Here is a 9,046-nt window from a genome sequence, read left to right as displayed (position 1 = left end):
AGCGGCGGCAAACACAGACTACAGTCATACCTCGAGTTGAATGTGCTTCGGGTTGAGCGCGTTTGAGTTGCGCTCCACGGCAACCCGGAAGTAACGGAGTGCGTTACTTGCGGGTTTCGCCGCTCGCACATGCGCAGACGCTCAAAATGATGTCGCGCGCATGCGCGGAAGCAGCGAAACACAACCCGTGCACGTGCAGACACGCCGTCGCGTCTTGCGTTCTGTTTGGGATGCGAACGGGGCTCCGGAACGGATCCCATTCCCATCCCAAGGTACCACTATACAGTGGTACCTCAGGTTACATACGCTTCAGGTTACATACGCTTCAGGTTACAGACTCCACTAACCCAGAAATAGTGCTTCAGGTTAAGAACTTTGCTTCAGGATGAGAACAGAAATCGTGCTCTGGCGGCGCGGCGGCAGCGGGAGGCCCCCATTAGCTAAAGTGGTGCTTCAGGTTAAGAACAGTTTCAGGTTAAGAACAGACCTCCAGAACGAATTAAGTACTTAACCCGAGGTACCACTGTACTGAATACATGCCTACCACCACCAAAGGTTTCCTAAAATGCAAGGAGTTACGGGGAAGCGTTAGGTTGGGCTTTAGGGTGAACTTCATGTGGAGCAAAGTCAACCCCAGAAGGCCAGACTATGTGTAAACTCAAAACACATCCTAAACAGGTAACACTCCTTCTTAAAAGATACCTGATCTGGTGAGTGGAAAGGAGGGAGCAGTGCTATTTTTCTGGAAAAAAGAGGTACCTGACCTCACCATGAACATCTCCCTTGGTCTCTTAGAATGGCAATGGCACCCACCTGAGAGGGACCAGAAGTGAGTTCCAGGGACTTCGAGCTGTAAAAAAAGCCCTGGGAAGGAGTGATTTCAGTAGAATAGTACTGACGGCTAGGACTACAACACCCATCGCGCCTAACCATTGGCTATGCTGGCAGGGAATAACAAGAGTTATAATCTGAAACAAGAGGCATGAGGCAAGGGAAGGCTGATATACACACTTACTTGAGAGTAAGTACAATTAAACTTAGTGGGATTTACTTCTGAGTAGACGCCCAAAGGATTGTTCTGTAGGGCTGAAATTGTAAACATACTTATTAGGGAGCCAGGCTAGTAAGACAGAGTGGAATTTACTTCCAAGTAAAAATACATTGGATTGCACTGTAAGCAGTGGCGTAGCGTGGGTTGTCAGCACCCGGGGCAAGGCAAGTAATTTGCGCCCCCTAACCCGTGGATTTGCGCCCCCTAACCTGTGGATTTGCCCTAACCCCAGATGTTGCGCCCGGTGCGGCCAGCCCCCCCTGCACCCCCCACGCTACGCCACTGACTGTAAGGCTGCAATCCTATGCATTTCTGCTTTGGACAGTTGGACTTACTTCCAAGTAGATATGTATAGGATTGGACAGAATATAATATTAGTAGTCTATGGCAAGATTGCCCTTACTAGCTTCTAATATATTTTCCTTCCCGTGTCTTATAAAACATATTGCATAAAGAGTTTTGCAACTGTGTGTGTTATTCAATGAACTGGAACAATCAGAGTACAGAAAATTACACCACAGTTATGGCCTAAAATGTTGTTAAAAACAGGATTTTTTTTATTGATGACAGTGACAGTACGTAAAGGAGGTCTGGGAAATCACCTAAAGAAGGTAATGATCCCAAGAATGTTTAAAAAAAAAAAAGCAGAAAAGTTTAGTCAATTGTTGAGAGGGCAGGACTCACTCACTCAGCAGAGAAATCTGCAAAACAAATCCTTTACAAGTGAACAACAAGAACATTACGTCCAGTAATGTGCTTCAAGGCTACACCTCCTGAGCAATGTTGCAAACGTCGTAACAATGAAATTTATTGTTTACTTTTTAGTAGGGATCTGAGAGAAAAGATGCCTTCCAGTAGAGCGTAAGTAGAGTTTATCAAACAGATTTGTCACAAGGACAAGAGGTAGAAAGAAAACATAGTGCCTAGAACTTAAGGGAAAGTAAAGTGTTGTTCAGCTATTCAAGACAGTACACGCAATCGTTTATTTTTAACTTGGTCAAATAGTACATGCTATCGTTCATTTTTTACTTGGCCCTTGTGATAAAATTTCTCTTCTTGGTTATGTAACCTGTTCATATGTACGATTCTTTTTTCCTCTTTTTATTATTATTTTAAACAAAAGTGTAACCACAGAACAATACTGATGGCCCAGTGATTCACCAACCCTCCTCCTCACCTGAAATGGGAAGGTTTGGAGCACTATGAGGCCACCACTTTTCTGAAGCAAAGCAGGCCTGTGCCTAGGCTGTGCCTGGGTAAGCAACTGCCTGGGTACCACATCTCTGTCACCCAGGGTTCCCTCCAATCGTTGCTAGACTCCAACTCCCATATTCCCCAATTATTGGCCATGTTGGCTAGGGCTGATGGGAGTTGGAGTCCAGCAACATCCAGAGGGAAACACATTGGCTGCCTCTAAAATAAATTAAAGGCCAGGGAAGGAAGGAAGGAAGGAAGGAAGGAAGGAAGGAAGGAAGGAAGGAAGGAAGGAAGGAAGGAAGGAAGGAAGGAAGGAAGGAAGGAAGGAACTGCAACAGCAAAGTAATCCAAGTAACAATGGAGTCACCGCTCAAAGAGACAGCTAAAATCATGCCATATATAACCAGGAAGATGGCATTGATTATAAGCAACCATGTCCTTAGAGTTTTTTTGACATCTGTCTGCCTCAAGAGACAATAGAGTGTGCCTCCGTGGGTGAGGTGACCTCCTCAGGGCACAAGCCTCAGCAGTGTGTATGGAAGTCCTGGGCTGTCGAGATGACAAGACATCCACTCACTGATGGGGTCCAAAGGAAAGCGGAGCAATACGTTTGGCATCAGTTCAGGAGTTGCCAGAAGGAGACATACAAGGTGCCATCTAACCATCTTAGGGATTCCACTCCAGACTTGTGTAGGGTTTATTCCTTAGCCTCTTCTTCTCCTGAAGATATCTTGCAAGGCAGTGGATGCCCAGATTGGAGTTTTCCTTCTCCTAGATGGGCAACCTTTGCAGGTTGATGTCTGTCCTCACTTCCTCTTCTGTCCTCACTTCCCTCTAAAGCATGTGCAGAAACTGCCTTCTTGACCATTGGACCCACTATTGGTCTTGTCGACTCAATCCTCTGGAGCCTTTCTTCACATGCAGGGGAAGTCCCTAATCAGCTACCCTTACCTGGTTTAGCTGGCCAGTAGAAGCCATTCCCGAGGTGTGGCCACTGCCGTATGCTTCTAGGAGCCACTGGTGAGAACTGAGTGCAGGCTGGACAAACTGCCCCAGAAGGAGCACAACATGTCCCTCACCAAAGTTACTACCCATCCCCTAACATCCCACACATCCTTAAATCTTTAGCATACCACTAACCTAGAGGTCCACTGAGGGGACTACATGTTCCAATACAGTGGACGCTCAGGTTGCGAACGTGATCCATGCGGGAGGCACGTTCGCAACTCACAACCCACGAACACGCAGGTCACGATTATGCACTTCTGCGCATGCGCAAGCGCTGAAACCCAGAAGTAACCCGTTCTGGTACTTCCAGGTTCGGCGTGGTGCACAACCCAAAATCGTGCAACCTGAAGCGTCTGTAACCTGAGGTATGACTGTACTGTGAAGACAATCCTTTTTGGCCACCAAAGCAGATGATGTTAAGGGTGTGGCCAAATAACAGGTATCATATCACAGGATTAAAGTATTAACTTGGTGGTTTAGTGAAGAAAATGATTATTTTTATCATTGACATCCTCAGGATTCAGACTTTGTGCAAGTGAGCCTCCCTGGATCAAAACAGGAAAAGGTCAAAATGAGGAGTGAAGGTAGGCAGAAATATCCGTTGATGTTGTTTGTTTTATATTTCCTGTCTGGGAACAGAAAAGGAAGATCCAGCATGCAGATGGAAAGAAAAAATACTTGGAGCAATGAAGCTGAGGGAAGCATTGGGTCAGGTGAGGAAATATCATTCCCACTCACCCATGTGCACCTTTTGTTAGGTTTTCTATGTTAATCAGGTTGGAAAAATGTGGCTTCCCCACATAATGTTTAATATGACCCTCAATTTTTTTTTCCATTTTAGAAGTGAAAGCAGCCAGTAGTAGAAATGCTCACCTACATTTTCTGTGGTGTCGTGAAAGGCTGCGAAGTAGTCACCTGACACCTGTCTAACCTTTAGCAGAACTTGCCCTGCTTGTCAAAACTGCACAGAAGCCGAAAGTGTATAAGGAGCTCTGCTTTCATCCAGAAGCAAACCTTTCTGCAGAGAAGCTTCTGGGTTCGGCAGTGGCCACACCTCGGTCCACGTTTAATTGGGTTTGTTTGCTTTGTGGCGAAACTTTTTTTTTTGCATAGCTTAACTTGCAGAAGAAGTCTGTAAATGGGCTTTGTTTGGAACTTAGCAAGCCTGCAATTTGCAGTGTTTATTTGCACTGCCCTATGTTTATTGATTTTATTGATTGTATTGATGGAGCGCCTTACCAAGATGTGATATAAAGCAAAAAAAACCTAGGAATACACAAACCAGGGAGGTTCAAAAACTATGTCTTGCCATAGACTTATGGATGGCTTAGAAATATGCTCTTGCCTTCTCTCTACATTCAGATCTGTCTGGTAGCCTTTTCTCTCTTCTCCTCCTTAGGGCAAGATGGTTCTTGATTTGCCACTGGGAGGGGAGGGGCTGCCCCACCTAGAAATAATAGTGAACCTCAATAAAGAAATAAACAGGGGCTTTTGATTCAACTGTTGGAGAGGTGACCCAATGCAGAGCTGGAACAGATCAAATCAAAGTAGCAAGGTAGTAAGTCTTAAACACACACACGCAAGTGTACATATTGCATAGCGGTTGAGTGTTACGCAAAAACAGTACAATGGTACCTCGGGTTAAGTACTTAATTCATTCCGGAGGTCCGTTCTTAACCTGAAACTGTTCTTAACCTGAAGCACCACTTTAGCTAATGGGGCCTCCCGCTGCCGCTGCGCTGCCGGAGCACAATTTCTGTTCTCATCCTGAAGCAAAGTTCTTAACCCGAGGTACTATTTCTGGGTTAGCGGAGTCTGTAACCTGAAGCGTATGTAACCTGCAGCATATGTAACCCGAGGTACCACTGTACTAGATCATGTGGAACACACTGTCCTCTCTGCATCCTGGACATACAAGTCATAAGATAGGGATGAGGTCACACCTAGTCTCCCATCTACCCATACAACCTTATATAGGCTCATAAAAAGTATGTGGTACTGATGGTGATGGTGTTTAATACTCACCGTTAATCAAAGGGGCCCAGGGCACATAGTTCTCTGTCCCCATTTTATCCTCACAACTGCCCTATGAGATATCCCAAAAGAGATAGTGGCAGACACCATTAAACATAATGGCTGAGTAGAAATCCGAACCTGGGTTTCCCTTCTCCTAGTCTGAGTTTGGGGGAATCATACAGCTGAAAATTCCCACGTTTAAAAACAACAACAACAAACCACTTCACACACACAAAAACCCTAGCATGCTATGGGTTAAACTAAGGAAGAAGCTTCCACCTGACATTCTAGTTTTCCACACTGATGTTGGAAAACATTGAATCATGTGATCCCTCACATGCATTATGAAGCAGCCATAATCCCCAGAGGGCTGTACCATGTGGTTGTTTTTGTTTTTTTCCAAATCGGCAGATCAGCTGTAGTAACAATGCTTTTAAAACCATGGCTCTTAATGGTATGCTTAACAGCCTTGTTCCTAAACCAATGAATCCAAAATATTCAGATTTCCTGGAATATACTTGCCCTTTTTTCAGAGGTTGCTTAAGAGGCTAGCCAATCTGCCAGTCGGTGATAAATGAATGGATTTACAACGTAGGATTACATTTTTAAATACTTTGGGAATCAGGGTGGCTATTCAAGAACATTTCTTAAAACGTCGAGGCAGGAAGCAAAAACAAGCATGTTTTCTACATGGGGGCAGGGGGGAAATGCTTCTGTGTAGCCTTTAATCATTGATACAAAGGTTATCAAAGGTTGTTTTGAGTTTAATCCGGGCAGCCAGAAGATCACAGCAAAAACAAAAGTCTCATTTTTTATTATTATTACTTCCTTATGTAAGTGAATGGCAGAGATCCAGCTCTTCCTTTCTAATACATTCCTGAGTCAACAGCGCATCAGATGCTTTGGAGAAATTATAAGAAAAGAAATGTGCAGTCATCTTCAAAAAAAAAAAATTATGGGAGGGAGATACTTTGCTTCTTATAGTGGGGGGTGCAAGGAGGAGGGAACAGGACATTTTCCATAGCAGGCCAATTTATACGTTCTCTCTCTCTCTCTCTCTCTCTCTCTCTCTCTCTCTCACACACACACACACTTTCAAAACAGGATGTTTCCCCCCAATGATCCATTCAGAGACTGATTTTAATGCCAAATGGCAGTAAAAATATATATATTGGGGTGGGGGAAGAGATGGAATCTGAGAATGATGGGAAGAATTTGGATAAAAAGGATAGAAAAGAAGAAGCAAGAACTGCTAGCGGGGGAAATCTTTGGCAGTGAATTCAGGCTCTGGAATAACAAACTTGCGAGAGTTCTGCATCAAGAAGATAAAAACATACTGGTATTATTATTGTAGAGTAGAAACAGCTTAGGCATGCATCTCATCTAAGTAATTCTATTACTGAGACACTGACAACATCAGATTGTGTACCATACAGTGTGGCAGAGAGGACACGGTTTATCTCCAAAAAATAAATAAAATTGTCTAGAACAAAATATGGAGCACATATGCAACAGCTTCATTTAGAAACACTCAACAAATCTCTTGACCATATCCCTATAGTGAAAAGGTTTCCAAATTTGAGAAACTATCATGGGTACACACTACTTCCTGCCCAAAAAAACAGGTTGGAGCCCAGTAAGATATGTAGGGTATAAATAGTAAAATTATCATTATGGAACGGGACGTCCCTATTTTCACCAGAGAAATGTAGGAGGGTATGCACTCCCACAGACATAACCAGGCAATTTCCCCCCACCCAAACATGACCAAGCAATATGCATCCCAAAGGACAAAACCCACACAAATACACTCGGATAATTCTATAGATCCAAAAGCCACACTACTAAACAGGCAACACACTTCAGTGCTTCCCAGGCTTCCACCAGCCTAGGCACCAGAGGATCCTTTTTTAATTTCCCCTTCCCCTTCATGCTCTTAAAAACCACCCCCAGGAATTTATCTGGGCTGCTATACAGTGGTACATTGGGTTACAGACGCTTCAGGCAACAGACTCCGCTAACCCAGAAATAGTACCTCAGGTTAAGAACTTTGCTCCAGGATGGGAACAGAAATTGTGCAGCAGCGGCGCAGCGGCAGCAGGAGGCCCCATTACCTAAAGTGGTACATCAGGTTAAGAACAGTTTCAGGTTAAGAACGGACCTCCAGAACGAATTAAGTTCTTAACCAGAGGTACCACTGCACTATGGTTACCAGACGCCCCCTTTCCCAGGGACAGTCCCCGGATTTACAAATCTGTCCCCAGACAAAATCCATCCCCAGAATGTCCCCGGATTTCATTTAATGTCCCGAGATTTATATTTTAAGTGTTGTAGAGGGAGGCAGTGGAAGACAGGAGTGCCTGGTGTGCTCTGGTCCATGGGGTCACGAAGAGTCGGACACCACTAAACGACTAAACAACAACAACAACTCTCAGACAAAACTACAGCTCCCAGAATTATTTATGGGAAGACATGACTGTTTAAAGTGGTGTCATAATGCTTTAAATGTACAGTGGTACCTCAGGTTACATACGCTTCAGATTACATATGCTTCAGGTTACAGACTCCGCTAACCGAGAAATAGTACCTTAGGTTAAGAACTTTGCTTCAGGATGAGAACAGAAATTGTGCTCCGGCGGCGTGGCAGCAGCAGGAGGCCCCATTAGCTAAAGTGGTGCTTCAGGTTAAGAACAGTTTCAGGTTAAGAACAGACCTCCAGAACGAATTAAGTACTTAACCCGAGGTACCACTCTACAGTGTGACTGTGTCTTAAAACAGCTATGCAATCTACACTGTGCCAACTTGTTCTCTAATGGAATCATTTTCTCAAATATGGTCCAACAGCTGGTTTTTATGCAGAGAATAGGAACTCTTTTACAGTTTTGTAAGAGTTAATATTATATCACACATTTTTTTAAAAAAATGCTTATGTAAAAGGAAATTAGAATGCTTAAATATGCACTCCTTGCCTGTTTTACCTGATAAAAAGCCTTGAGTGCATTTTGGTTATGTTTGAGTGCCCTGTACATTATGCAACCCTGCTTCAAAGGAAATAAACCATTTGTATGCTTTATATAACAGAGCGAAAGGCTGCAGTCTCAGTTGACAGATCTCCATAAATGAATTGTATTCTGAGTGTAAAGCAAAATGGTTAGAAGTTGGAAACTGCTGTCTTTATGACATATACATACAATCTTAATTCTTCATGTAGGGCTTGGAAGAGGGGATGTTGGGGGAGTTCCCACGGGATCCAAAGCTTCCCCATTCACTTGAGCTGACCCGGGCAAAGGGAGAAAAACTACACCATCCAAAAGAGGGGGGGAATCGCCATCCCTCCCACCTCCCGCTCTAGTCAGCATGAGCCTGGCAGGGGTTAGGAAGTGGTGATTCATTTACCACTGACACACACACCCAGCCTCCATGGGATTGCTCTGTAAATGGCATTCTGAGCTCTGTAAATGGAATTCTGGCAGCACTAACAGACTGAAGTGCGTAAAAAAAAAAAAAAGCATGAATAATACTTAATAGGACTGGGCACAGGTATGGTCCTAACGTAGTTGGAATGACCAACCAACCAGTAAACACATATATATGCACACACTCCCCACTAGTCCAGATTTAGTTATGAACATGAATTAATTTAGGACAAGTGTGGCAACTGACATAATTCTGCAAATCTTCCTCATGGCATTTCCATGTGCTAGATTTTGTTAAACATTAAAGCTGCCTCTAAGGATTGTTCTCTGTGTGCATTATCATTAGTAACGTCACAGA

This window comes from Podarcis muralis, chromosome 9, assembly GCF_964188315.1.
Source record: "Podarcis muralis chromosome 9, rPodMur119.hap1.1, whole genome shotgun sequence".
Classification (NCBI taxonomy): domain Eukaryota; kingdom Metazoa; phylum Chordata; class Lepidosauria; order Squamata; family Lacertidae; genus Podarcis; species Podarcis muralis.
This window is presented reverse-complemented; position numbering follows the sequence as displayed.